Source organism: Epinephelus fuscoguttatus, linkage group LG16, assembly GCF_011397635.1.
Source record: "Epinephelus fuscoguttatus linkage group LG16, E.fuscoguttatus.final_Chr_v1".
NCBI lineage: Eukaryota > Metazoa > Chordata > Actinopteri > Perciformes > Serranidae > Epinephelus > Epinephelus fuscoguttatus.
In genome coordinates, this window is record NC_064767.1 from 3,936,259 (window position 1) to 3,963,525 (window position 27,267).

At 42.5% G+C, this 27,267-nt stretch overlaps 1 protein-coding gene across 2 annotated transcripts in view; it reads left to right on the forward strand.

Moving 5' to 3' along the window:
* Positions 1–27,267, forward strand: part of cdh11 (cadherin 11, type 2, OB-cadherin (osteoblast)) — a 137,036-nt gene that overhangs the window by 53,227 nt on the left and 56,542 nt on the right. For both annotated transcript variants that reach the window (XM_049600516.1, XM_049600517.1), the window contains exon 2: positions 4,206–4,271. The gene's annotated coding sequence lies outside the window, so the exon portion shown is untranslated. The remainder of the gene's footprint in view (positions 1–4,205; positions 4,272–27,267) is intronic.

The window sequence follows — 27,267 nt, forward strand, 5'->3', positions numbered from 1 at the left end:
ATCAAATGTAAAGAAATTCCCTGAAGGTATTCTTGAGATGTTGTGTTCATTTGAGACCGATTCAAGGTCACATTGACCTTGACCTTTGACCACCAAAATCCAATCAGTTCATCGATGAGTCAAAGTGACCGTTTGTGCCAAATTTGAAGAAGTTCCCCCAAGGTATTCTTGAGGTGTCATGTTCACAAGAATGAGACAGACAAGGTCACATGGATCTTGACCTTTGACCTCCAAAATTTAGTCAGTTCATTCTTGAGTCCAAGGGCACAATTTCCTCATGGCGTTCTTGAGATATGGCGTTCATAAGCATTGCACAGATGCACAACAGGACAACATAACGCCTCCGGCCACAGCTTTCGCCAGTGCGTCGGAGTACCGAAGGAAACACTGACTTCCTTCTTGATTTATATATGAGCAGTAATTATGTTTTTAAGTGTTTGAGCAACTTATTAAAATTGTTCCAGTCTGTTCACAACATTTGCACAGAACAGAATAAAATGTCTACAAACATAATTTCCCCAAGAAAAACGTGGGTTGAAGCAAATTAAACACAACAGATGAGATATTAATTCACCATGTGCATATCTGGAGTCATATTATGAACTGCTTTCATCTATGTCAGAGATGAAAGCTGCACTTTTCAAGGCACTGACTTAATGTCTAAATGTTGGAGAAATGTAAAAATCGTCTTTCTGTTCTGGTTGTTGGTGTGGGGAAAAAAGGAACATAAAACAGACACATTAAATTTCCTACAAAAGCCTGTTTCGTTAAAGCTACTGGTGCCGATCTTTAGTTCCTGCTAAAAATGGAGGGGAGGTTAATTATTGCAGCGTCTCGGTCCTCGGAGCTGTGTGATCTCTCGCTGCACATTTATAAAGACGTGGATAAAAGAAATGTGGCACAGAGGATAAAGGCAGTTTTTGGCCTTTTGATATTTAGCCATTACGACGTTATAAAATATCTCCCGCGCAGTATTTTTCCTCATCTCTTCACTCATGCACCATCACACCCACATAATTGCTAGATGGAAGGGAACTTTTAGAAAAATCTCATGTTGCCAGACTGCTTCCTTCTGTTTTTTTTCCACCCTTATTCACCCACTGAATTTTGTACGAATCACAAATTTTCATTTTCAGTGAACGCCCCGCTTCACACTCACGCAGGGGAGCTGCACTGTACAACCACTGAGCACCAGCACAGGCCCTGAGCTGCTCCACCGGGACAGGCCAGGGTTAAGTGGCTTGCTTGGGGGCTTCTCACTGGTAGTTACTGATGGAGGCGAGAGCATGTCCTGTTCATTTCAGGTAACAGCTCAGGTGAACTGGGAATGCAATGGAAGCATAAAGGCAGCTGCCTCCTTTACAAACCTGACCAATTCTAATCTTCTGTCATCCCATCTTTGGACCCTGACCCAGACATCAGTTGTGTTTTCACACCATCAGTCACCATTATATAACAGTAACTGGCTATTTAAAGCTGAGATTTAGCCGCTTGGCTTTGGGTTACAGACAGTCTGATAAACAAAGTGTCTCGGCTGCGTATTGAAGCGTCCTTGAGCACACTTCACCTCTGCTCATCTTTGAAGTGCCACTTCAAATGTAAGTGTGCAGCATGTAAGCAGTAACACGTTAGATGTCCTGATATATGAAAATAATGCATGAGGTGGAAGAAAAGAACAAATGTCTGACATTTTCTTGGTCTGCACGATATCTTGTTATACGATCACTGAAGGAAAAGGTTCAAAGCCTTTTTTGAAAGTTTGTTTATAGTCTAGAAGATTCATCCCACCACAGTGAGTTAAGAAGATACTTTGCCAACTTTCAACCGGCTGTGTGTCATAACAGTGTGGTTCGTATGTGTAAATAAACTGTGCTAAACTCCCCTCCATGTTGCCAGCGCCCAAACCTCCCAGCTCTGATGTGTCATCGGGTGGATTTTTGCTGGCTATGGGACTGTTGCTGCAACTACAGATTGTTGTACCACATTTTTGTACACCTGCCAACACCACAGACGGAGAAAAGACGTGGAGTGAGAGAGAGCCGCCCATCTTATTAGTGGGTTTACCTGTGTTTAATGTACTCCACCCCCACTTTGTAGCAAAAACGCCTAAAATGACATACCCAAATAAAAATGACTGTAGCTTCTGAACCGCTCTGACTACATGCATGCATGAGGTCTTGCCGGAAAGAAAACTCCCTGAAGTTTCTTGTGAAAGTGTCAGAAACACTCTAGGTGACACAGAGACAGAGTAATGGGCCTCTGAAGTCAGTAAAAATTGATTCGCCTAAAATAAAAAAAAAAATAAAAAATGTGTTTCAGGATGAATAACTGTCTGTGGCTTCATCTGAGCAGGTAAATGACACTGTGGGGCTGTAGGCACACTATCAATGAACACTTGTTTCAAATTTGAAGAAGACTGCTCAAAGTATGACCATTCTACAGTGTTTTTACCATGGAAAGATCCAGGCGGAGCTCCAAATGACAAGTCGGTCACTCGGCTTCAAAACAGTACTATCAGTGATCAAACAACACTCAGCCAGCTTCAAACATTGTACCTTATTGAAATCAGGTGTGATTATGATAGCTGATGTTGTTTATGACACAGAAACACCATAAAATATCACCAAATAAAGCCATATGAAACGTGAAAGTCATGATCCCACTTTCTAGATGGTGTATCTCAGCCAAAAATAGTGGTAGGAGTGAGACTCTTAACTTTTATAAAACAGCTAAGTCCCCGCTAATAGCTCCACATAAGATCGCGAGTAATCCTTTAACTTTTCCCGTCGAAAAACAACATGATATGACTTGTCACCACTCATCGCGATTTTGGACTTTGTGTGTTTAGGCTGCTCTGGTGCGAAATACATAATAAATAAAAGAAAAACGATGTTATTTTTGAAAAGTCGAGAGCTTCCTGAATCCGGCAATACCAAACATCACATGGTTTGATGACGTAGTGCGCCTGGGAGATACCATTCAACAGAGGAGGGGGGAAACGCGGAGGTCAGCGTCCTGGCGGAGTTAGAGAGGTTAAAACCTGCTTACATGCACTAATTTTGGTGGAAAAGGCCTATTACTGGTCTTAAAATCTTTCTGAATTCTGGTCTTTTTATGATGATATTAAATAAAAAGTTGACATGACACCAATGATGTTCTTTATGCTGAAACCAATGCCTCACATTAACATTTAATATCTGTAGCAACTTTCATATGTTATGCTTTAACCCACAGTGTGCACATGAAAATGAAATGCAGAAGTCGGACCCAGTTTATCAAAACCACAGGTTTGACAGCTCTGGTTCAGATGTGCAATTTTTGAAGACACCCTCTGGCCAATCGAAGAGTTGACAGGGTGTGATGTAAACTGTAATGAATCAGGACAACAACAGCAAAAGCTGAGTTTTGAGTTGGTATATATAATGTTAGGACACTCTGAGCTCTCACATCAGGCTGTATGGTGAAAGTCTTAACAAGCAGAAAGTAGCTGCAGGCTGGTGCACTGTACATCCAGGAAGTGGCTCGGTGAATGTAGAGCAGCGCCGGCTAAGTCAACACATGAATTAAATATCTTTTATTTATATTTTACTCGCTCCATTCATGCTTTACTACAGTGCGGTTGTTTTGATACAAGAGCGTGGAATGCAATAAATTCGAGAGGGCAATGTGAATACTGTTTGAAAATGCCAAATCTCTACAGTATCTCTGCTGGAGTGCTGTCAGCCTGCTGCTCTCTTTGTTGACGTAATTCTTTAATGGCTTGGAAGCATTTTTTTTCAAACTCCGATATTTATTGTAGGAGCCAAAGAAAGGCGGATTAGAAAGAGTATCTGACAGCTTCACAAGCATCGGGGGGTTAAAAGAGGTTTGTTTGTTAAGTTGCTAATGTTTAAATTTGCATATGCATATCTTAAGCTTTCTCAGAAAGCTTAGTCTACATCTACACGCCCTTGCTTCATATTTGTTTATGATTCATTTACTTTCATTTTTGTCCTTCTCATAAATATTCTGACATAAACAAGCCGCGCGTCTCTCCTCTTACTGTCCCTGCACTACACGCACAACACGAGAAATACAGAACATTCAATTAACATGTATATAATCATAATCCTATAATATACAATGTCTTTGAACCCTTTCCTCCTCCATGAATGACAGTTCTTGCATGTGATTAATCTAAATTCGCCCTCTCCTCTTTCTCTCAGGCAGATCTGTGTCGCCGTGCAGAGGAGAAAACCCTCAACGTATCCGACACCAGTAATGAGCTAAAGGTGCGTTCAGCTATTTTTTTTCTTCTTGTGGTGTGCGTGCATGTGTGTGTGTGTGTGAAATCAAAAGGCCTGTGGATTGGCTTTGACACATCAGGCCCCTCTTGCCTGTTTAGCATTCTGTTTAACTGGCTCCCTCTCTTTCAGAGATATAGAGAGCAAGTGAGAGTGATGGCTGAAAGCACACACAGAGCGTTATCTCTAATTCTTTCATTTGGGATTTTATGCTTCATTCCTTCATTATATTTCTCTGTTTGTTTGTTCTTTCTTTCGCTTTCTTTCTTTTTTTTTTTCTGAAGACTTTTTCCTGTTGCCGTCTCTCTCAGTGAAGACCTTTGTCCTTCATGGTTAATAGAAAATTATTCTGAATTGTTTAGCTTGTATTTGCCTACAGCAGCTTGTTAAAGAGGACTTGTAAAAGTGCATACTTAATATGATCTAATGCCTGAAAATGCGGCTTACAATGCATTTGCCCTCTGGGCACGTGTTCCCAAAGTCACCGTATCGTGCACCTCGCATCTCCCATACTAAGCATTTTTTTTTTTTTCATTCGCCTGGAAAAGTTGAATAGATTAAAGGCAGATCTAATCAATCCTGAGTGTGCTTATCAGTGGCTGGCAGGCTGACGAGCCGATTTCAGAACAGCACATTCTAATCCTTCAACTGCAGGCTGGAAACTGGAGAAAGACTAATAGGTTGGAAGAGTCGGAGACAGTGGGTCAGACAGAAAGCACGGGGAAAAACAAATCTTTGAATATTTAGGTCTGAAAGAGCTGTTTGGGTGTATAAGACGACAGACAAGTAGATTATTGCACTGATATGTTCACGCAGCCCAGTCGCCAGAAGTAAATGTTGGCAATGTGTGTTTCTGTAAACAATGGATAACTTGCATTTGCACATTTAATACATATCAAATTTTGACATTGTATATGAGCTGACTTTGTAATCTAGTGGTGGACGGGATGGTGGATGATGTGTCACCAACACATTCACACTCCAAACTTTCACAAATAATGCACTCGGTATCCTCGCTGCGTTTGTTGTTGACGTTCAAGACGCTGTGTAAATTTATGCTCCTTACATGCATTGTGTCTTTTTTTTAAATAAACTTACAGCACTGTAAAGCACATATTTCCCTGTGAAAAAACATAATTTGGTTAGGTTTTGAAAAAACATCATGGTCTGACTCAACATTTATTTGGGAAGCAAACACCAGGCTCCTCACTGAAAGTCCAATGTTGTTGGACTCATCCACCACCCCTCACGCCCTATGAGGACTTTCAAGCCCCTTAAATTATGTCATATTCCGGTGGCGTTTCATACTGACGCCATCCGTCTGTGTTACAAACTGACGCTGCCCAACAGGGTATCATACCACCGCAAAATTATGGCTTTTTCGTTAGTTTCTGATGGATATATCAAAGACAAAGGGGCAATATTTGATTACTTAGGAAAGAGAAGAGGTTGTTTCAGCCCTCAGAGGTGTGTGATTTTGAGCAGCTTGTGCCACGAAAAGCTGTTGGTTTTTACCGAGACATTGCTGCTTTTCCAGTGAGACTTGTGTCCCCAGATCTGGGTATATGATCTTAACCAAGTGTTTTTATAGATTAAACCTACTGTGAAGTATTAGGGCTGCTGTGAAACTCTGCAAGTGTAACGTACCCATGATTTGCAGAAATGTACGATGCCACCTTTGTTTTTGTTTTTTTTTTCTTTCTGGCGATTGGTTTAGTTTAAGCACTTCAAATGAAAAATGGAATATAATGATTGACAGTACTAATATAAGCAATTTAAATGACCAAGTATCAGTGCGCTACTCGTGATTCTGTGTGTGCACACACTGATTTTGTTGATGCATTTCTTATGTATAAGCATACTGTAATGTGACTTGAACTGTGGCCAAAGAGGAAAACCAACACATTGAGCTAACATTCATTCCAACAGATGAAACACACAGTAAACTGCCAGTGCAACTGTTATTAAAAAACAGACATCAGTCAATGGGAAAATCAGCCGTTGGGGAAACACCGACTGTATTAAGTGTCAAGAATGATCACATTTATAGCGACTGAATGCAGAAAAAGTATCAGTTATTGGAGGCTTAAATGCTGTCCTTTAAAAACTCTTATCAGTCAGACATAAATGAAGACTTAAGCTCTTCCTCCATCTGGATTATTCTTATGAAATGTGTCCTCATCGACATCTATTGATTCCGCCTGTAACTTATTAGGATTCTTGGTTTCAAAGGTTTAGCTACGCCACGTGCTGATTGGATGTTTAACCTTTTGACCTCCAAGCCGAGATCTGAGCACATATCCCATAATAGCAGGCATTCATCCAGATGACCTCCTCTGTCACCGTGACAACTCGGCGGCAGGCAAACTGACAAAGAGTTTCTGTGTGTGTGCGTGTCCTTAGATTTGTAGAAAAAGAGATAGAGACGGAACAAAAGTGCTTATCTGAACCAGTCTCAGGTCACATCACCCCCTCCTCTCTCTCCGATTAGTGCCTTCTCCTCTGCTGCTGAAAGGAAGCAACAGATTTATTGTTCTGTGTGTGTTTGTGTGGCTGTACGTGCATGCATGTGGCAGCCCTGGGCCACATTTCTCAGTAATTTCAGTCTATAGCAGTTTCACACAGAGAGACAGCAGGAGGATATTAGCACAAGCATCCATTCTCTCTCTCCGCTTGTTGTGTTTTCATGATATGGGGAGATAGTTTCTAAATTGCGCTCTATTTCAGCTTACAGGCAGTTCACCACAGATTTCTGCCTCAACTAATGCCTTGAAGCTCAGTAAAATCACTTTTGTCTGGTGGCAGAACTGCAAACTTTAGCTGCACAATCCTCCACACACCAGTTTCCATACTGGTCACCACGGTATTTATGGCAAAATGTCAAGAGTTTCACACTGAAAGCCGTGTTGCTGCTACAGTACATTACTGCTTTGGCTTTGTCTGCATGCTGATCATGTATCCAGTGCATTTATTTGACTTGCTTGCTGATTTTGCATGCATTAACTCCAGCAAATGTAATGCTTACAGCAGCATCATTGCAGATTAAGTGTAGCTGCAGTGTAACGATTCCAAAATGAGATTTTGAAGTGAGAATTCCCCTGGAACCGCAGCGTGCTGCTGCCAAAGGTTTATACCAACAAACATAAAAACTCAAAAGGCTTGTTTTCTGATCTGCTAATGATCTGATCTGCTGTGTATAAGACACTTGTGCCGCAAAAAGTGGGTCAATCAGGTCATGATTGCTCCTCTCAGCATCTGTGCCTCATCGCTTGTGCATTTGTGGATACTTGTTCCAAGTGTGGAGCACACTGGAATCTGGCAGTGGATGTGACTTCATTAAATAATGTATAATAAATGTGTTGATTGTGTAAGAATGAGGAAAATATCAACTTGAGAGACCAAGCTGTGATGGCAGATGCATGGTGAACCATCAAGGATGTAGATACCAGGAGCATCTTTACTCAGCTGTATCCCTCTGCGGACCAGTCAAGTTTCTTTGACAGTTTACATCCACGTCTGTGAAAACATGGACGCTTCACACACAGAAGATCCATACAATCAGCACAGTTTCTGTTCCTGAGATTTGATGTTGCTAGAAAAGTGTTGTGTAGAATATTATGATGTCACAGTCAAGTTGACCTTTGACCTTTTCAAAATAAAATGTCACCAGTTCATCATTTTATCCTTTTGAGTAAATTTGTGTTATCGTAAGTGTATGAGTTCTTGAGTTATAACATTTTTTTTTTTTTGAAAGGTCACACTGACTTTGACATTTGACCTTCGACCACAAAATTGTAATCATTTTATTCTTCAGTCCAAGTGGACGTTTGCGTCAAATAAGGTATTCTTGAGATATTGCCTTCACCAGAATGATGCAAATGCAGGGTCACATGGACCTTGACCTTTGACCATCGAAATCCAATAGTTTATTCTTGAGTCCGAGTGAACATTTGTGCCAAATTTGAACTATCGTGTTCATGAGAATGAGATGAATGCAAGGTAACAGTGACCTTGACCTTTGACCCTTGACAAACAAACTCTAATTCGTTCATTCTTGAGTCCAACTCAACCTTTGTGCCAAGTCTGAAGTAGTTCCTTTAAGGTGTTCTCGAGATATCACGTTCACAAGAATGAGATGGATCCAATGTCATATTGACCTTGACCACGAAAATCTAATCAGTTTGTCACTGAGTCCGAGTCAATGTTTGTGCCAAATTTGAAGACATTTCCTCAAGGCGAGATATCACGCTCACAAGAATAAGATAGATCCAAGGTTAAAGTGGACATTTGTGCCAAATTTGAAGGAATTCCTTGAATGCATTCTTCACATAGGACGGATGGACAGACTAACCAAAAACACAATGCCTCCGGACATGGTTATAGCGTCTGCTTAAAGTTCTGTTTAACGCTACACCGGCAGTTAGAAATTATTCCCTTAATGACATTTGCAAAACATGACAAACTTGCAACAATGAATGTTAACACAACAAGCAGAACATGCAAAGTGCAGCTGTGTGCATATACAGTACTAACACAAGGTCACTGGAGAGGGCAACTTGGTCCTGATAAGCCTTCTTTGAGTGTGAAGTAGGAAAATGCTGTTAAAACTCATTAACTATCAGGCTCATATATCTTCAAAAACCTGACACTGATGGGTGTCTGGGAGGACAGATAAGGGCCAGGAATTAGGGAGAAGAAGATTCCTTTTCCAGGGATTTACACAAACACACACAGAGTGAGTTTTAATGCCCTCTACCAGTATTGATTACCCAGCAGTCTGACTGATTGAGAGCTAGATATAAAAAAGCACACATCAATAAAATACTCTGGAAAACCCGTGGAGACTTTTAAAGACACTGCCCTTTCCCACCCACTCACACAAACACAAACAGTTGCCGTGTGAATCCAGAGGTCCGACAGTGACAGTTTGGGAGGTTGTTTCTCCTGCTAGCTGCTAGTAAATAAATGTTAACGTCAGAAGTTCAAAAGCAGGCAGATAAAAAATAAATTAAGCCATTTGAAAAGACAAGCTCACCACCTGCTCGGTTGTGATTGGTCTGTTTATAACTCAATTATAGGTTTTGCTTGTTTTCCATATCCTCGCTGCTTCCACCCCCATCCATCATCTGACGCCATCCTACTGGGATATGGAGGCTGGAGTTTGTGTTTGTGTGTTATTGGTTGTGTAGTTGTGGATGTGCAGTGATGAATCAGTTGTGTGTTATTACCCAGTTTAGTCACCAGAAGAAAAATGCTGGCATTGTACACTCTTGCAAACCACGAATGTTACACCTGCACGTTTCATAGTATCATATCAGAAAGTGATGTAGTATATGAGCTGATTTTGTCATCTGAAGGTGGACGGAATGGTGCGACACCTCAGTGAGACGCCTGTCAAGCTGCAAACTACTTTAGGCAACAAATGTGAGTGTTTTAAAGCAACCTGTCCAACCTGGTCTCACACGGAAGTTGCTGCAAACCAGGGCTTGGGCAATGACTTCCAGCGTTTGTCAATGACGAAGAAAAAACAGTCGGCCAGTCAAAGTTGTTGTTTAACAGCGCCCAGTGGCATCAGGGGGAAACGTGGTGGGACAACAACAAAAGTTAAGGCAGTAGAAGTCCAAGTAGGGCAGGAGGGATGGGTGGTGGATGAGTCCAACAACCACCAACTCTCACCCCGAAGGCTGGTGTTCACCTCCTGTACAATTGTAAAGCCAAACCCTGTTCTTTGTTCCTAAACCCAACCACGTGTGTGTTGACAAAAAGTAACCACGTGTGTTTGCGCGTATTATAAACCAAAACCTTAGCACACTTTAACAACAGTGTTGTTGAAACATAGTTTGCAATCACGTACGATGCCAATATTGTTTTTGGCATGCAGTTTGTAGTACCTGTTGACAGGCTTAGCTGTTGGTGCTGACGACAGCTGGGTGGATGAATCACCAGAAAATACTGAGGCATCTTTGGAACATCAGTCCGTCCTGCTGCCATCACTTCTCTGGGATCATTTGAGGGTAACAGAAGCGTGTCACTACAAATGCCGTCTGGACGCTGACCGCGGCTTTGATGCCTCTTCGGATGTCTTTTGTAATATTTGCAATGCCGTGGTTTAAGCTTACACAGCTCTTGCACTCAGCCTTTCACCATCCTGAATAAGAGCATCAGCTTAATGCGTAGAAATGAGTGCGAGGTGCATTGACACTGAGGCAGAAGTTTTGGAGACAGACTATTTCAGCTTTAGATCATTTTCAACTGCGCAAAAAAAAAAAAGAGTGAAAGGCTTCTCTTTCTGGACGGCGCAGTAGTCTTTAAGTGAGCAATAATGAAACTATTGTGAGGATTGACACACTTACAAAATGGTATAATTGCAGTCTCATTTCATTAAATATCTGGCAATTTGAAATCCTCCCTCTGACAGAGCTAACACTGGCAATAAATTAAAACTTACAATTGAATGCCACTGACATTTTTTCTGCTTTTTTGTGCCCAGGGCACCTTCAGTTGAGTGCTGAATTCAAATAGCAGCTGAAAACTGTGAACCTCAACCTGTAGAATTTTCAAGCAACCAAAAAAGATTAGAAAAACACCTGACGTGGTAATCCAGCTTTCTCTGGAAGCATTGATGAGCTGCTTTTCAGAAACCGTTCATATTAAACTCCCTCATTACCTGTGGGCAGAGAAGTGCAGATACCTGACTCCAGAGTTCCAGTTGGCAAACAGGGTGATGCTAACAGCGTCTTATTTAGGGGCTTTGGGAAGCTCTTCTCTGTCGCAGCCTGATTTTGTGTGGAAAGCTGCCCCGGATGTTCGCTCCTGAAACAGCGACACAGGTGATGATGTAATCATGAGAGCTTTGGGAACACTGAGTGATGAGATCAGGTGACAATGTTTAATTTGGAAGCTTAAGGGATGTACTATCAGGAGAAAATGGCATTTCAGAATGGAGGGAAATTGCTTTTTGGGGGCTCAAAGGATGCAAGATATGGAGTTATCCTCCAATATGAGATTACAGGCTTGGCTTGATCAACCAAGCTTACCGTCACAGAGCCACCTGCACTGGATTTCCACTAGAACTGGGGAGGAAGACAATACTTTGTGACCCAATTGTTTTTTGCTTTTTAACCCTCTGAAATCAGATCTCCCACAAACAGCTGAGGGATACCATTGTTTGCATGATCCTGTTTAATTCGATCTAAAATAAGAGCTCTCACTCTGCTGTAGAAAGGAGCATGAGATGGATTTGTGTGTGATGCGGGCGCTGTGCCAGACCGTCATGGTGAAGAGCCGGAAGGCAAAGCTTTCAATTTCCTGGTCCAGCTGCGTTCCAACCCTCACCTATGGTCATGAGCTCTGGGTAGTGACAGAGAGAATGAGGTCGCAGATGCAAGCGGCCAAAATGAGTTTCCTCAGAAGGCTGGCTGGGCTCAGCCTTAGAGATAGGGTGAGGAGCTCGGACATCCAGAGGGAGCTCGAAGTAGAGCTGCTGCTCCTTCACATCCATAGGGGTCAGTTGAGGTGGTTCAGGCATCTGATCAGGATCCTCCTGGTCACTTCCCATTGGAGGTGTTCCGGGCATGTACCACTGGTAGGAGGCCGTGGGGCAGACCCAGAACACCTGGTCTGTGAACGCCTTTTCAGGAGGAGCTGGAGCTTTCTTTGATATCTCCCGTCTGCTGCCCCTGCGAACCAACTTCGGATAACCGGTTGAAAATGGATGGATGGATGGATGGATGGATGAAATATGAACTGTAACAGCGAGAGCACTCACTCTTTTTAGAGCTGAAAGCTAAGGCTTCTGTCTTCCCCATCATCACCTCATTACCTTATGTGACCTCACCTTACATGTGGTGCAAATGTAGTATTTCGCTGTAATTCTGGAATAATTTCACCAGGAATTTCCCAGTTATGTCCATGACAGTGGCACATAGATATATATTGATCTAAAATAAAATCCATAATGGCTACATTCAACATTCATTTTTTTTGCAGCTGAAAGCGAAGGCACCTGTCTTCATCATTGTGCTACGTGACGTGCGGTGCAAACCATGCGAAAATATGCAGAGGAATGAATGACAAATCCTTCAAAATAACTTTGCACTCTGATCCTACAAACAAGTGTTCAAAAATCTTTTATATATCAATAAGTTTTATTTTGTAAAATCCAATGGAAAAAATTCCATTTTTGTACTTTTTTAGTGATGTAATTTTAATACTTATATTAATTATTATGCTTTACTGACTTACATAACCTTTCAGCTTAGGTTTAGCAGATTTAAGGGATATGAAGCATTTGAAGATACTCCAAGAAATGACATCACAATAAGCAAAAATACCTGGTAAAATACTTGTAAACCATTTCTATTACAGAGTTGAAATGGATGAACACAGATAAACCACTACACATGGATGGATGGATGGATGGATGGATGAGTTTTTCTCATATTTTTAGAGATCAGATGAGACATACCCCTGCATGGGGGCCTCAGACAGGTTTCATTTTAATTCTGCTCTGCTCTGCATTGGCCTTTATCTGTGGCGTTGTGCTCTGAATCTGTATTCACCGCTCTCCTTCGTCTCCTTCATCTTGTCCGGCTCTTCTTTGCTCTTTTCTGTCCTGGATTTCACGGCTCCATTCTTTGCTGTCCCCCCCGCCTATATGTTCTGCGCAGCATGCACAAATCAAATGTAAATATCCCATAAGCATCATCACACAGCTCGCAGCCCTGCCGAGCAACAAGACGAAGAAAAGAGAAGGAAAGGAAGAGAAAGAATGAGCAGATAAATGTGTTTGCCGTGAGATTACCATGCATCATAAACCCATAAACCCTGCAAGGAATCAGAGGGATGGAGGGGAGAGAGCGAGAGATGGGGGATTCGGGGACAGAGGGAATTCAACAAGAGAAGGACATGAGGGAGAGAAAGAAGAGATGCAAATATGGATGATGGTTAACAGCAGAATGAGAGCAGAGAAACACAAAGGCAGAATGAGAGGGAGGAAAAGCCAAGATCAGGAGGGAGCAGAGAGAATGTCAGAAGGCAGAGATACTGAAATACAGAGAGATAGAGAGAGAAAAAACAAATGTAAGCCCCTGAGGATTAACTCTCTCATTTCTCTATGGGGAAGAATGGAAAAAAAGAGGATTTCCACCTCCTATCCTCTCAGCCTCTCTTTGATATCTCCCTCTCTCCCTCTTTCTCTCTCATATTCTAATATCTTTAGTCTCTATTCATCATGTTGGAACAGACTTGCTGAGCTCGCTAAAGCATGAACACACATGGCTAACCTAGCTGGACACAAATCCCTCTCTGCTGGTCTCTTTCTTCCTCTCTTCCCCCTACCGCTCCCCATTTCCAGTTGATCTCTTCATTCCTCTGTCGACATCATCCGCTATTTGTTCCCTCGTAATTTCCCTTGTTTGCGGTGGACCTGAAGGCAGCATAAATTCTTTTTTACCTGCCTCTGTTTTCTCCATCTGCGGCCGTTTGGCAGCTGCACAACTGTTGCACGGGGGCCAATAACACACAACAGCGCTCATCATTGTTGTGGTCGGTTTAACGAGCTTTGCTAATAAGATGAACGGGCTTCCTGCTGATCAGTTAATGGTGCATTCACTCGTCCTCCACAGTGTGGTGATTCACAGTTTTCACGGTTTCTACATGAAAAACGCTGGACTGAAGGACGATTTAATTACTAAAGTCAAAGAATTTAAAAAGTGCAGTTTTACAGCAGAGGTGCTCTGGCAAGGCAACACATGACATTGAGCTGGAGAAGAAGGGTTTCCATAAGAAGCCTCACACACACACACACACACACACACACACACATCTGTTTCTTTGTTTATTGTCAGTTTGATTGACTGCATTCACTGTAGAAGTTAGAGGGAACTCACACTGAAAGTCGTAAGCTTAAAAAAGAATAAATACATTAAAAAAAATAATAAACAGCACATAAACCCAGACCAGTTACAGTTGATTGAATTGCACGGTTTGATTTGATTTTTTAACCACTCTTATCTGAGTTTAGAGACTCTCTAAACAAAGTTAATAACATTGAAAGTAATTAAAAAAGACACCAAGAAAACTTTGTTTCCTGCATGCTGCCACAGTGAACGAAGGAGTTTAAAGCCCCTTTTACACCCACCGAATGTTGGGCCGTTTTGCCAGCAAGCTGCGAGCGTTTAGACACACAGAGCCGGATTGGCGAGTTGATCCGAGGTGCCCAGTTTTCCGCCTCGTAGGGTAGACATATTGGTGGAACCTTTTAAGTTTAAACAGAGCGAGGTGCCCTTCCGCCACGGGAGGGGCTGTTGAAGACTTGTGGGAAGAGCTGTTGATGACACAGCATGTGCGACCCACTGGCGGTGGATAAACAGGAAACAGCTGATAGCAGGAATTAGCGAGCAGCTAGTAGCAAGAGGGAAACACAAACCTGACAGACACTGTAAAAATGAGCAACTGGGGAGACAAGGAATTGCGCACCCTCCTTGTCCTCACAAACGAAGAGGCCATTAACCGTCAGATGACGGGGACGGTGAAGGACGGGCCGACTTACGAGAGAATCACCGAAGGACTGACCAGCTGTGGCTTCCCTCCCACGTCACTGTTTACGTCACACGCTGAGCTACACATTTTGTTACTTGCTCACGCCCCCCATTGCCCCGAAAAAGGCACATTCTGTATAAACAAAAGTAGGTAGGCGGCATTTTGCTGCACTCCCTGATTTTGTTTTTATACTGCCAATGCTGAAAAAAGACTGATTGGGCTTTCCTGCAAATTTGCACCATTCCTGTCTAAAAAGGGCTACAGGCTCAATGAATTGAAAAAAAGGCAACCATGTTTAACAAAACTATATCAACACATCTGTTTGGAAACTCTCATACAACTCTTGCAGTGTGATCCAAGTCTTATTTATCAGGTCATATGCTCAGCACTAAAACCTCACAACAAAAGACTCTACACTCGTACATATGAGTGGTGCGCCCTGAGCAGGGTGAGTAACTGATGTACAAATGGTCATTTCAGGGGGAGGAATTCCTTTAAGAGGACACTTTAGTACCTAGTGTCAAAAAAAGCAATGTTTCAGTGTGACCATATAGTCATGTATGTTTTCTGTGTGTTTCATTAGATTATGTTAAATTTTTGCCATTTTGCAGCGTCTGTGGTTCAGCTTCGTTTGGATCCCCTTATCCCGGTACATTTCCTCCACGTGTGGGGAACACGGTGCGAAGTTGGACACGCGCACACTGCTGTTGAAATGGGATAGAAAATAAACAGTTTCACAGCTGCAGTGTGAAAAGGGTTTTAAAGTGAATCTCAAGCCACTGCTGCAGCGTCTCAAGTTACTCTCTGCTCGACTCCCTTTTTCCCTCATCCTCCCTTCACTCCAGTTCTCCACTGTCGTTGCTCTACGTCTGTCCTTTTTCTTCTCTTCGTTGTCTCATGTATTTTCTTATTCTCCCCTCTGAGTTCATGGTCTTTTGTTCATGCCTACACTAAACCTGAATTATGCTTCTGCATTGTGGTGTTGCTGTAGCTACTCTGCAGGTGACTACAACAAAGTGAATCATTCATATTGCTGCGTATTGCTTTGTGCATTGACTGGCACGTGTTTTTTTTTTTTTTGTTGTTGTTGTTGTTTTTCTACATCAGCGGACACAAGGAAATACAAATCAGCCCATTCTTACCATGTCCACGTCAGGGATGCTGCAGTGAGGAAATATCAACGTCGCTGTTACAGATTAAAATGGACATTTTTCAAGAGAAGTTACTGCTAATGCAAACTCACAACTTTCCTACTGCTGCAGCTGTTGAAAGCGTTTAACTGGTTAACTTTGAGTTAACTTTATCAGGAAGTAGTACGCAGAATGTGTTTGTCAGTGAGATTAGCACTACCACTACTACTTTAAACAAATAAGTGTTAGCAAACCAAGATGAGAGTCATTTTCGGTATTTTTTCACAACGGATCAGTTTGAAATATTGCAGGTAGCAAAGGAACGAGAAAAGGCTGCAGTGGTGTGAACTGGCCCGTCTGAGTTGACTCACATCGGCTAATGGTGTCACCTGCAACTCAGCTAGTAAAATTGCTGGCAACTGGTTTTACAACGTAAAGCTGTAAACCTGTTTCAACAGTCAATCAGCTTGTAGTGAAGTCTGCTGGTCAATTCAAAATGACCACAGACAGTGTGTTTGCTTGCTGCAACAGGCACTCCGTCTCCGCCGAGCCCTCTGTTTCTGTCCTCACGGTGTGCCAGTGTGTTTATATTATTGTGGCATACTGACTATGAATACAGTCCATCTGATGCTTGCTTGTTTCATCACTAATACCAATGCAGCTGTAGCAGTGTCTCACTATCACTATCCTCATCCATATTTTAGGAAGCTACAAATTAAATTCAGCCACCAAAGTACAGAGCAAAGTACATCGTTGTTGCAGAATGGGACATCGCAAGTTGTTGCCTGTTTCGACTCGTCTCGTCGCAAATCTTTGATCTCAGTTGGGCTTTAGATGAAGAACTGCAGGTGACAGGCACCTCCAACTTCTTAGCCATGTAACTAACTAGTTTTCACTCACTGATTAGGGTCTCGATTAGCATTTGATTTAAATCCAAAATATTGCCAAGTAGGCGCTTTTGCTTTTCACCTCAACACCAAATCTTCCGCTGTCATCTTGTTGGTGAACACTTCTTAGTGAAATCTGACCCCCGCTTCCTTGTGCTGTAACTCTGCTGCTGTGCAAATCAGACACTTTCAGTTTCGAATTTTAGCATCCCAAAAAAGCGACATAATGGCAGGCAAGTAATATAATCGGTATATCATCCACTGGAAGCACAGACTACCTCATCAGGCCTCATCCTCATCTGTATAACCCTTTTATTTTTGAAGAGCTTTACATAAGATCCGGCCACAGTGCACTCATGGCGACCTCACAGACTTTATTGCAGAAATATAAATCCTTCTATACGTCTGCTTTATACCACTCTTATTTCTTTTTCTCTTTTGTGGTTATGTGGCCTCTCTTTTTCTCTCTCCTACCTTTCTTCATTTCTTTGTGGTCGTCTGTCCCCGCTCCCCGAGCCTTTAAGAATCTGAAGTATTTTATTTTTCCTTTAGCCTCAAATCAATTCCAGACGCCACTGTTTCCTGCCCCCCCCCTCCACCCCACCTCTCCTTTTCTCGCCCTCCCTCAGGGGCTATAGACCAAAACCACACACACACACACACACACACACACACACACACACACACACACACACACACACACACACAGAAATGGAGTGAGAAAGACAGAGTGAGCAGCATCGAGAGTCTCGGGTTTTGCTTTCTTTTCCATAGCATAAATTCCTCAAACTTTCCTCCCTCCCCCATTTCTATTCCAGGAATTGTGTATTTGTGTACGTCTCTTTTTTCTGTGATTGAGCAGCATCTCTTCCACAAGATAATCCCCCCTTTTTCCTCTGTGTTTGTCTTGGCATGTACGCTGTCATACTCATCAGTCTTTTTCTCTTTCTCCAAGATTAAAAAGGTGCAGTGACAGTTTCCTGACTCCCTTGTGATGGAGAGAGTGTGTGTGTGTGTGTATGTGACTGAACTCTGAACCTCTACAGATGTCCTCAATGAGTTGCTCTTGAAGTGCTTCATTCATTAACCATATGTGGATGTGTACACACACACAAGAAGAAGAAGAAGAAGAAGAAGAAGAAGAAGAAGAAGAAGAAGCCTGGATGATTGATTCTGGACATTTTTTGAAAGCAGTGTCGGAAAATGTCTGGCAGCTTTTGAGGGTCAGGAGCCGCTCTCTCAAAGCGGGAGATAATAAGCAAAATGAGATAAACAAGGACGGGAAAAAAGAAAAACCTGTGATGTTCTGCAGCACCATGTGATTATCCATATTCATTTTCCATTCCTAAGTATATTCTAAATGTCTCCCACAGTAATTACAGTGTCACTCTAAAGCTGTAATGCAAAGCTATAATTGCTAAGATGGATCCTACTGGACTGTCGAGTGAGGAAGGAAAAAGAGGGAAAGCAGGAGGAAGAAAAACAGATGATATAACCAACAGAAAGGGAGAGGGAGAAGGACAGAGGGAAAATTAAAGTGCTGGTTAATTAAGGACGCCCACCACATTGTGAGGTTTCCGTTTAAGACAGTGACAAGTCAGTTCTAGCATAGTTTTTAGTACAAGGCCCTGAAACAACATGGCCTCCTTTGTTTTTTTATTCCTCTGCACCGGCGAAAGCTGTGACCAGAGCCATTATGTTTCTCGGTTGTCCATTGCAGTATTGTGAGCGCATCCCTCAAGACAGCCCTGAGGCATTTTGTTCAAATTTGGCGCAACTGTCGACTTAAAGCCCAACTTGCAGGTTGGAGACCATGGTGAATAAATGTGTAGGAAAATGATGTAGAAACTCAATTAAAACAAAAAACAAAAACATAAACACACTACAGTGACTTTTGGGGTCGTTTTTGTGAGAGAATTTTGCTTCTGCATCTAAAAACCCACTAACCGGAAGTGACGTAGCGTAAGGGAGTCCAGCCGAGTTCAACTGAGTGTAACATTAATAAACATGGATCCCAGTACTAGTTTTGAGACTGAAGAGGTTGAAAATGTACATTCATATGCATATGACGGCCCACAGGCTTATAATTGTGAGCCTGCTAGGCGTCCAAGAGACCAGGAACAGATCAGGGTTAGGAGAAATAATGGCCACAGGAGAGAAATAGAGCTGTGGTGCGAGGAGAACCAGTGGAGAACTGGGCAGGTGTCTTGGTGAGCGACCAGCGTTAGCTAACGACAGCTAACGATGTCTAACGCTGTGTTCACATCACAACATTAAGTTTGCCAACGCGTATTAGGTTATAACAAAGCTACCAATAGTTCTGACACTATTAGATAACTAAAGCTACTTACCCAGAACAGAAACTAATGCGCAAATATCAGCTTGTATCAGACATATCTTGCTATGCGTGTTATAACTCTGCATTATGGTGTATTGACGTCCGCAGGGGAGAGAGAGAGAGAGAGAGAGAGAGAGAGAGAGAGAGATATGACGATTTCCTGATAATGTTTTGTATGATAGGTGCTTGTGTTGGAACTGCCAGCCCATGTCCTCAGCTGTGGAGAGTATGTGCTGCAGGGAGGTGGATGCCTTCTGGGCTCTGGTGGAGAATCTGACCCCCAGACCAGACATAACATGCCTCACACTGCCCATCAAGCCTCACGCCGCCCGCTCCCGTCTCAAACACGGAGGTCTCCCTCTCCGCGGAGCCTGCCCACCCATTGCCCATTGCGCCTCTTCACCTGCACAATACGCAGGTGAAGTCTGTCCTGACAGACTCGAGTTTGTGCAACCTGCACAAACACAACAATTCGGCATAATCACAAATGGTGAAATGCACTGTTAACAACCAAAAAAATACTAACTCACAAGTTTACCACCACTCAGACTCACTACCACCTACTACTGCGCGTTGGACAGAGGCAGGGCCAAGGACGCAGAGTCCCTCTCGTGACGTAGTATCAGGCGATGTTGAAAAAAAAAAAAAGCGTTTTTAGAAGAGGAGCTAAAAAGAGCCACTTTCTCCTCTGAATTTGTGCCCTTATGTCATGTAAACCATAATAAATTCTGAATTAACTTCTCATATGGTAATTTTCAGACAAGGTTATGTATATATTTAAAAAAAAAAAAAATTAACCTGCAAGTTGCACTTTAAACTCAGGAATGAACTGATTTGATTTTGGTGGTCAGAGATCAAAGGTCAACGTGATCATACGTTCGTCTTTATCTCATGAACACAGTATCTCAAGAAAGCCTCTGGGGAATTTCTTCACATTTGGCACAAATGTCGAAATGAGTATTTGGTAGTTAAACAGCAAAAACTGCAGCGTTAGTGGTGACAGTAGACAAATCTCTCCACTCACTATGACTGTATTTTCCTACGAGACGTTTCTTTGTCAGATTTAGAATCAATAGCCAGACTCACGAAGGAGATTTAAGCTCAGCCATTGCTCTTGAGATTTGGGAAAAACTCAAGTATTCACACAATTTCATAGAAATGCCTAAAAGGATAAAATTATGAAGTAATAACATTTTATATCCCAAATGTCAAAGGTCAGCTTCACTGTAACATCATGATGTTCTGCAAAACACTTTTGTGTATTCAACGTCACATCTCAGGAACAGAAGGGGAGACATTTGGTCAGATACTGAATTTGTGACTCTAATCTTGAAACTGTGCTGACTGCATAGATCTTGTGTGCTGTCAGTTGAAGATAGGTGTGAAGCATCCATGTTTTCACAGACATGGATGTAAACTGTGAACGCAGCATGCAACTGCAAAGTGATAATTCTGGGCTGTTTTTGTTTCTCTTTAATTTCCACATATTTAATCTGACATTGGGCATTTCGGAGATTGCTCCTCATAATTAACTGCAAATGTGGAGTTCGTCTGTCCAATTATCAGAAGTGAAAAGCCTAATAGTCACAAAGTTAAAGTCAAGCAAGAGGGCATTCCCATGCAAGCCAATAAACAGCGGTCAGCGGGCTAATTGGAGCTACATTGTTTTGCCTCAAGCTTAACTGCAGCTCATCAGCCCGCCCGTTGTTTTACTGTCTATTTTGGCCGCTCATTTGGAGGAACACAGAGAGAAAGCTGACTGGTTCGGTCATCAGCCCAGAGGATTTCCTTCCAAATTTAAAGGCCAAATCAGGAACAGGGGAGTGACGCACCCAGCTGAAACATTCACCAGCATTGTTTATGTTTTCATTATGTCTCACTGCAATGAAAACATATTTTCTTCCCCACATTCATTGTCAGAGCTTTTATTTCCAAGGAGGAGGTTTTTGTGAGTGCTAAAATGGAGCAGACCTTAACTTTGTGCAACAGTACAAGTTACCAAAAGCATCCATTTAAAACCATTCTTTGGTGACGAGTGGTACTTGAATTGGTTTAACCATGCAGAGAAAATAACCTGTCTCTCCATGAGGGGGATTTTTTTTCTTGTAACCGGTCTGTCCTTTGATTGCACGCAAGATATAAAATCATGAGGCAGCTGTCTTTTTAGACGTGGACTGTGGTCACAGCGATATAAAACAGAAGACAACCAGTGCGAAAATCTATTAAAAGGAACAAAACATGTTTGCTAAATGGTTTTAAAAAGCCATCTCTGTCTCATTAGCTGAAAGAATTGTTCTGATTGCACATAATTCACCACAAATTGCATATTATTTCCATACAAATTAGTGTGATTCGCAGTAATTGAGGATGCTAATCAAAATGTGCAAAACAAAAATGTTCTCAAAATACACATGTAAACAAAGTTTATTTTCATGAAATAAGGCACTTTACACAGAGTGATTTAGCTCTGTGTGAGAATTAGACCTCCCAAACACAACAATGGCAGAGTTAATTAGGTGCTAGTTAGCTGAGTGCAACAAATGGAAGTCAGTGTGAGCTGTCAGCACTTGGTTTGTCTTCTTCATTATCAGCTTTGTTTATTTAGCATCCTTCAAATTAACATAACGTGATTCAGACGCTTTTGTTGTGGCAACAGTAGTGTTGGAGAAGTTGCTCATTACTAATTTTCTTTCTCTAAGTTGTAGTAATAGCCTGACTGTAATGAGTACTTTGATAAAAAGTAATTGTGCAATTACTCCTGAATTCACACTATTGGAAAGGAAAAAAAAAACCCTGAAGGGAAAGTCTGGTATTTTTTAAACCAGGACCCTGTTCGCCATGTTTTTGTGTGAAAGTGACTCAGGGGAAGAACACTTTTTGAAAATGATCCATTATTGAGAGACAGCTCTGCAGCCACATTAGCACAAGAGGCTGCAATGTAACCACCTGGGGAAATGTGCCTCGTCATACATGTACATGATTTTGAGTATCAAACCTGTTCTCAATCCATCAAATTCCACCACTTTGTCATTGATTTCCACGACAGACGCCAACGAAAAAACAACTTGATCACATTTTGAAGTTGTTAAATACTGGCACTTGGGCAGTGACCTCTAGTGTCAGACTCCAACAAACATCAGCATGATACATGGTTGAATGTCGTTATGTGTGTAACGGCGCACGGCGGCATCAGGGGGAAATGTGGCAAGACAACTGCACACATTAAGGGGGCAAAAAGTTTGAGTGGGGCAGGCGAAAGGGGTGATGAATGGGTTCAACATACACCGACTTTCAATTCCCAAAAAATTTTGAAGCTTTTGTTGCCTGAACCCCACCGTGTGTGTTTTGGCTAAACATAACCAAGTGCATTTGTTGTTGAAGGTGAAAAAAAACATTGTGGCTTGCGGTGTTGTGCCAATTTAGTGCTTTTATTTTGAAAGAGACTGTATGCGAACTGTACATTTCCTGTGAAAACATAAGTGTATTTTGAAAACAGACAATGCATGTAACAGGCTGAAGTTGGCACAGCGTCCCAGAACGTCAACAACCAACACACCCAGGGTACCTTGGACGCCATATGTGGACGTGGAAAGTCCATGACCGAACATCAATATGTGATGAGGTCGGAGTGAGAATGTGTTCAACCCAACGTTGCCATAGAGTCGAGGATGTCAGTTTTTTCTCTGGAGTCCTTTTGAACACGTGATGGTGAGACAGACACGTGCCCGCAGCCCAGCTGGAAAAGCTCCTCCTCAATGATACGGTACACAATTTATTTATGTGATGAGGACGGAGTGAGAATGTGCTGTTTATTCATGGTTCATGGTTTTCTAGTTCATGTAAAATAAGACATCCAAGGACAGAGGGATGCCGTATGCTGTGCAGCCCTCGAAGGCAAACTGTGATTTGGAATATTGGGCTTTATAAATAAAATTGAATTGACTTGAACTGATTTAAAAAGAAAATTGTTAACAACAGGGGTTTGCCTTTTTGAGTGCGTATAGCATATAACGAAATAAACGAGGTGGCAATCTGAATCATTCACAAGCCCCTCCACCTCACCATCCCACAGGCCCCAGTGTGACTGTACTGCCTGCTATATTTACACCCCTGAGCCAAGTCCAAAGTAAGAACAGGTATATCTTTATCATCACTGGATGTGACTGCAAGAAGTGGACACTCTCAGTGTCACTTATTCTTTACCGATGACAAAGCTCTCTTCCTGTAGTTTGAGCTCCTCCTGTGAGAGCTTGTACTCAGCTCTTTTTCCCCAAAATCATTGACCGGTTTCTTTACTGTTCTCCAAGGCCTGCGGCGTTATTTACCAACAGTGTTTACTTCTTCGGAGCTAAGTGAGTCCATATTCACTCGCAATGATTCTGCCGCTTCCACACAAGGGCATCAGTTGATGCTTTTGTGTCTCCCAAGAGGAAACAGATCTGCTTCACTGAGGAAAATGATCCTCTTTCAGACTGTTCTCTCTCCGTCCAAAAATCTATCAAAGCTCCGTGACACAAAGTGCATTACCTTCAGAGACACCGCTAACAGGTGACTACTGCTGGTCTCAACGACTACCACTACTCCGCCAGGGGTGTGAGCCTTCGCCCACCATGTGTTCACTTTGCCACGCACCTCTGACCACGGTGTTGTCGGAGTCAGTGATCATGGTGTGTGCGGTCGTGTCATGAGCCTGCGACTGGGCTGTGTACTGTGTGCCAATGATTCAGGAAGAGAAAAGTACACGAGATCAAAGCTGAAAACAAAAGCGCACCTCTCACCCGTAATTTCTGTCGACTGTGTGACGAAGAAGAAGTGCTGCGGCACAATAATTATATTATGTAATAATTAATAATTTCTTAATTTAGATGTACATGTTCTGGACATTAAAACAGCACTAAAACATTCATCCCCTTCCACTGTAACAAGATACTAATGACGCTGATTAGAGATAATAGTGCACGAAGAAACTCTGTGTGTGTGTGTGTGTGTGTGTGTGTGTGTGTGTGTGTGTGTGTGTGTGAAAACAGCAGACGTGGGGTCTTGTGGGTGGTAATTAGCACTTGGATTTCACTAATGGCTGTACATGAAAACCTCTACACACATTCTTACAAATTCATAACACATACACACACGTGCACACACGCACACACATGCACACACACACACACACTGCGAAGACTAACTTTGCAGTAACTGTGTGTCTCTGTGTGTGTCAGAGTTGCTAGCCTCTCATTAATACCTATTTTGCGAATGCTGAGAAAGCTTTTGCAGCTCTTTCTTAGTAATCGCTTCGCCACACACACACACACACACACACACACACACACACACACACATAGGCCTATTAGTTCCTCTAATTGAAAGGCAATTAAGCCTCAGGTTTCGCGGTGTGAGCTAAACGCTGGGTGTCTGTTTTCAGCACCGCTCTGTTTTTAAGCTTTTAACAGACCACAAAGAGCCGGCCACCGAAACGAGACACCTGACGTGAACTTCAATACACTGACTCTCTATCTCATCTATCTGTGTGTCTTTTAGTTTTCTGTGACCCCCTCTGTCCTCTCACTCTGTCTCTCTGTAGTCACCGGCATCCATATGATACTTTCTTTCCCAAAATAATGACAAAGATGATCACTGACCTCAGGCTAAGGGTAAAGATCTACTTGAGCAGCCTATATTATTTGGTATAAACCTTTCTCAGCATCTTTCCCTCCTAACTTTTACGAATTGAATGCATTTGCTTCAGCTCAGCAGATAGAGGCAATGACGCCTGAGTGGTTAAATCTTTGCAACACTCAAAAGTTTGTGTTAAATTCTCCTGACAGTTGTTGGACAGAAACACGATCACTCTGTTTCTGTTGGTTGTCTCTTTCTCCCTCCTTCCTCCTGCTCTCTGGTTGGTTCATTTCATCCATCGCTCATCGTCTTTAAATCTCTCCTCGCAGAACATGATGCTGGAAGGGACCACACATTTGAAAATAAGAAATAAAAAGAGAAAGGAAAAAAAAAAATCCTTGCAGTCCACAGCTTTGAATCTACAGCAGAGGAGCCGTGGGATTTGTTTTGGAGAGTAGGAGTGGATTTCTACAGTAACAGAAAATCTCATTTTAAACCTCACATGACCCCCTTTCTCATCCCAGCAGAAACACGGAACAAAATCTATCACATCTGGTTTAAATAGTGTTTAGGGTTACAGAAGGGTCCAGTGGCTGGAGGAGGTCTCGTGTGAATAAATTGTTCCAGGTTCGGTCCTGGCTATAGCCAATCGATGTGTGTTTGTGGTGTCCTCCAGTGCGTCTCTGTGGGCGACATCTTAAACCAATACTGGCTAATTTACTGTAAACAGCAAAGTTCATTTCAGATCATAGCAGACATGCCCCCATAAAACCCTGATGTAATGTGATCTCACAACGTTTGTCTCACAATCTAAAACCTTTAAAACTTTCGTTACAATGTACGTGTGTTTCTGTGTCAGCATTTTTATTCTTATGCCTCAGTTAAATTCAAGTTTAAATCAAGGCAGCAGCCCGCAAGTCTCAGTTGTACCGCCATCTTTGGTCATGTCAGAACAGACTCGCCACCATGCCAAGTGACACTAATGTGGCAGGAACAAACGATGACACAGCGACTGTGAGAACACAGAGGGGACAAATGTCGCCTTCAGGCTGCGCTGAGGGAACAAACAACACATTTTACATCCATTTCCTGTTCCTGTCGGCCGCTCAGCTAATTCAGACATAATCCTTTCGTTCTGTGGCTCGGGGAGAGTTCATGTTCACTGTGGTCAATTCAGAACAGAAACAGCAACTTTCAAAATGTGTTGAACTCTGTGAACATGTTGACGACAAGTCATCGCTGCCGTGACGTGTTAAAACTCATAAATTATTGCTTCCCCAGTGTTTACAATCGTCAACATCAATTATCTTAACAGCTTTATGGAGAAACAACTCCCCAAACAATGATTAAATAATAAAAACTGGAGTGTCAGCTCTGTTGATGAATGTTGGATCACGTCTGGTTTTCAAGATCAGACAGCGTCTATGTTTGAAAGGCCTTCTCCAGTGAAAAGGAAAGAGGCTGCACTCGGAGAGTTCACAATAAATAACGCTGCTGCTCTCCTTTCTCCTTTAATTCTCATATGTATGTATCTTTCCTTTTGTACACACTGTGCAGACAAGGAACAGTGAGACCATTGTTTGCCGATACATCCCTGACACAATATGTGGAGACAGGGCGGGAAAAAAGTATGAAAAGACACACACAGTCAGCTACGTACACAATCACACAGTGTGCCAAGGTAGACGGGGATATATATCTCATTCGTACATGAATGAATCACCGTTATTACCACTGACCTCCAGGGAAACGGAGAGAGAAAAAGTTGGAGCGGAGAGGGAAAAAAGTCGGGTCAAGTTTTCTCCGTATAGTTTCCAGTCATTTCTAAAGTTATTTCAGTGCTGCTGCTGGAGGTTTGGCTCACCATGGAGAGAGAAATGAGAGTGAGGCGCAGTCCAGACAGAGACACCAGAGGGAGTTAAAGATAGGCAGTGGGAGTGATGGAAAGAGAGAGAGGGAGCAAAACAGCTCTCATTGTTGTTTAATGGTTGAAAGTCTCCCACATGTTGAAAAATAGAGACATAAAGAAACGGAAAAGAGTCTCAGTGGTTGAAACGAGCATGAAAACTGTTTTGGGGCAATACTGTTTGTCTTTATTGAATTCTAGATTTTAAGTTTAATTAGGGCCCGAGCACCGAACAGTCCATCCATCCATTCATGCAAAGTATTCCAGATGTCCCTCTCCCCAGCAACACTTTCCACCTCCTCCTGGGTGATCCTGAGGTGTTCCCAGGGCAGACGAGATAAATAATCCCTCCAGTGTGTTCTGGGTCTGCCCCGGGGCCACGTACCAGTTGAACATGCCCAGAACACCTCTAACAGGAGGCGCTCAGGAGGATCCTGATCAGATGCCCGAACCACCTCAACTGACCCCTTCTTACACAAAGGAGCAGCGGCTCTACTCCGAACTCCTTGCCCTATCTCTTAGGCTGAGCCACAACACTCATTCCGGCCGCTTGTATCCACGATCTCAT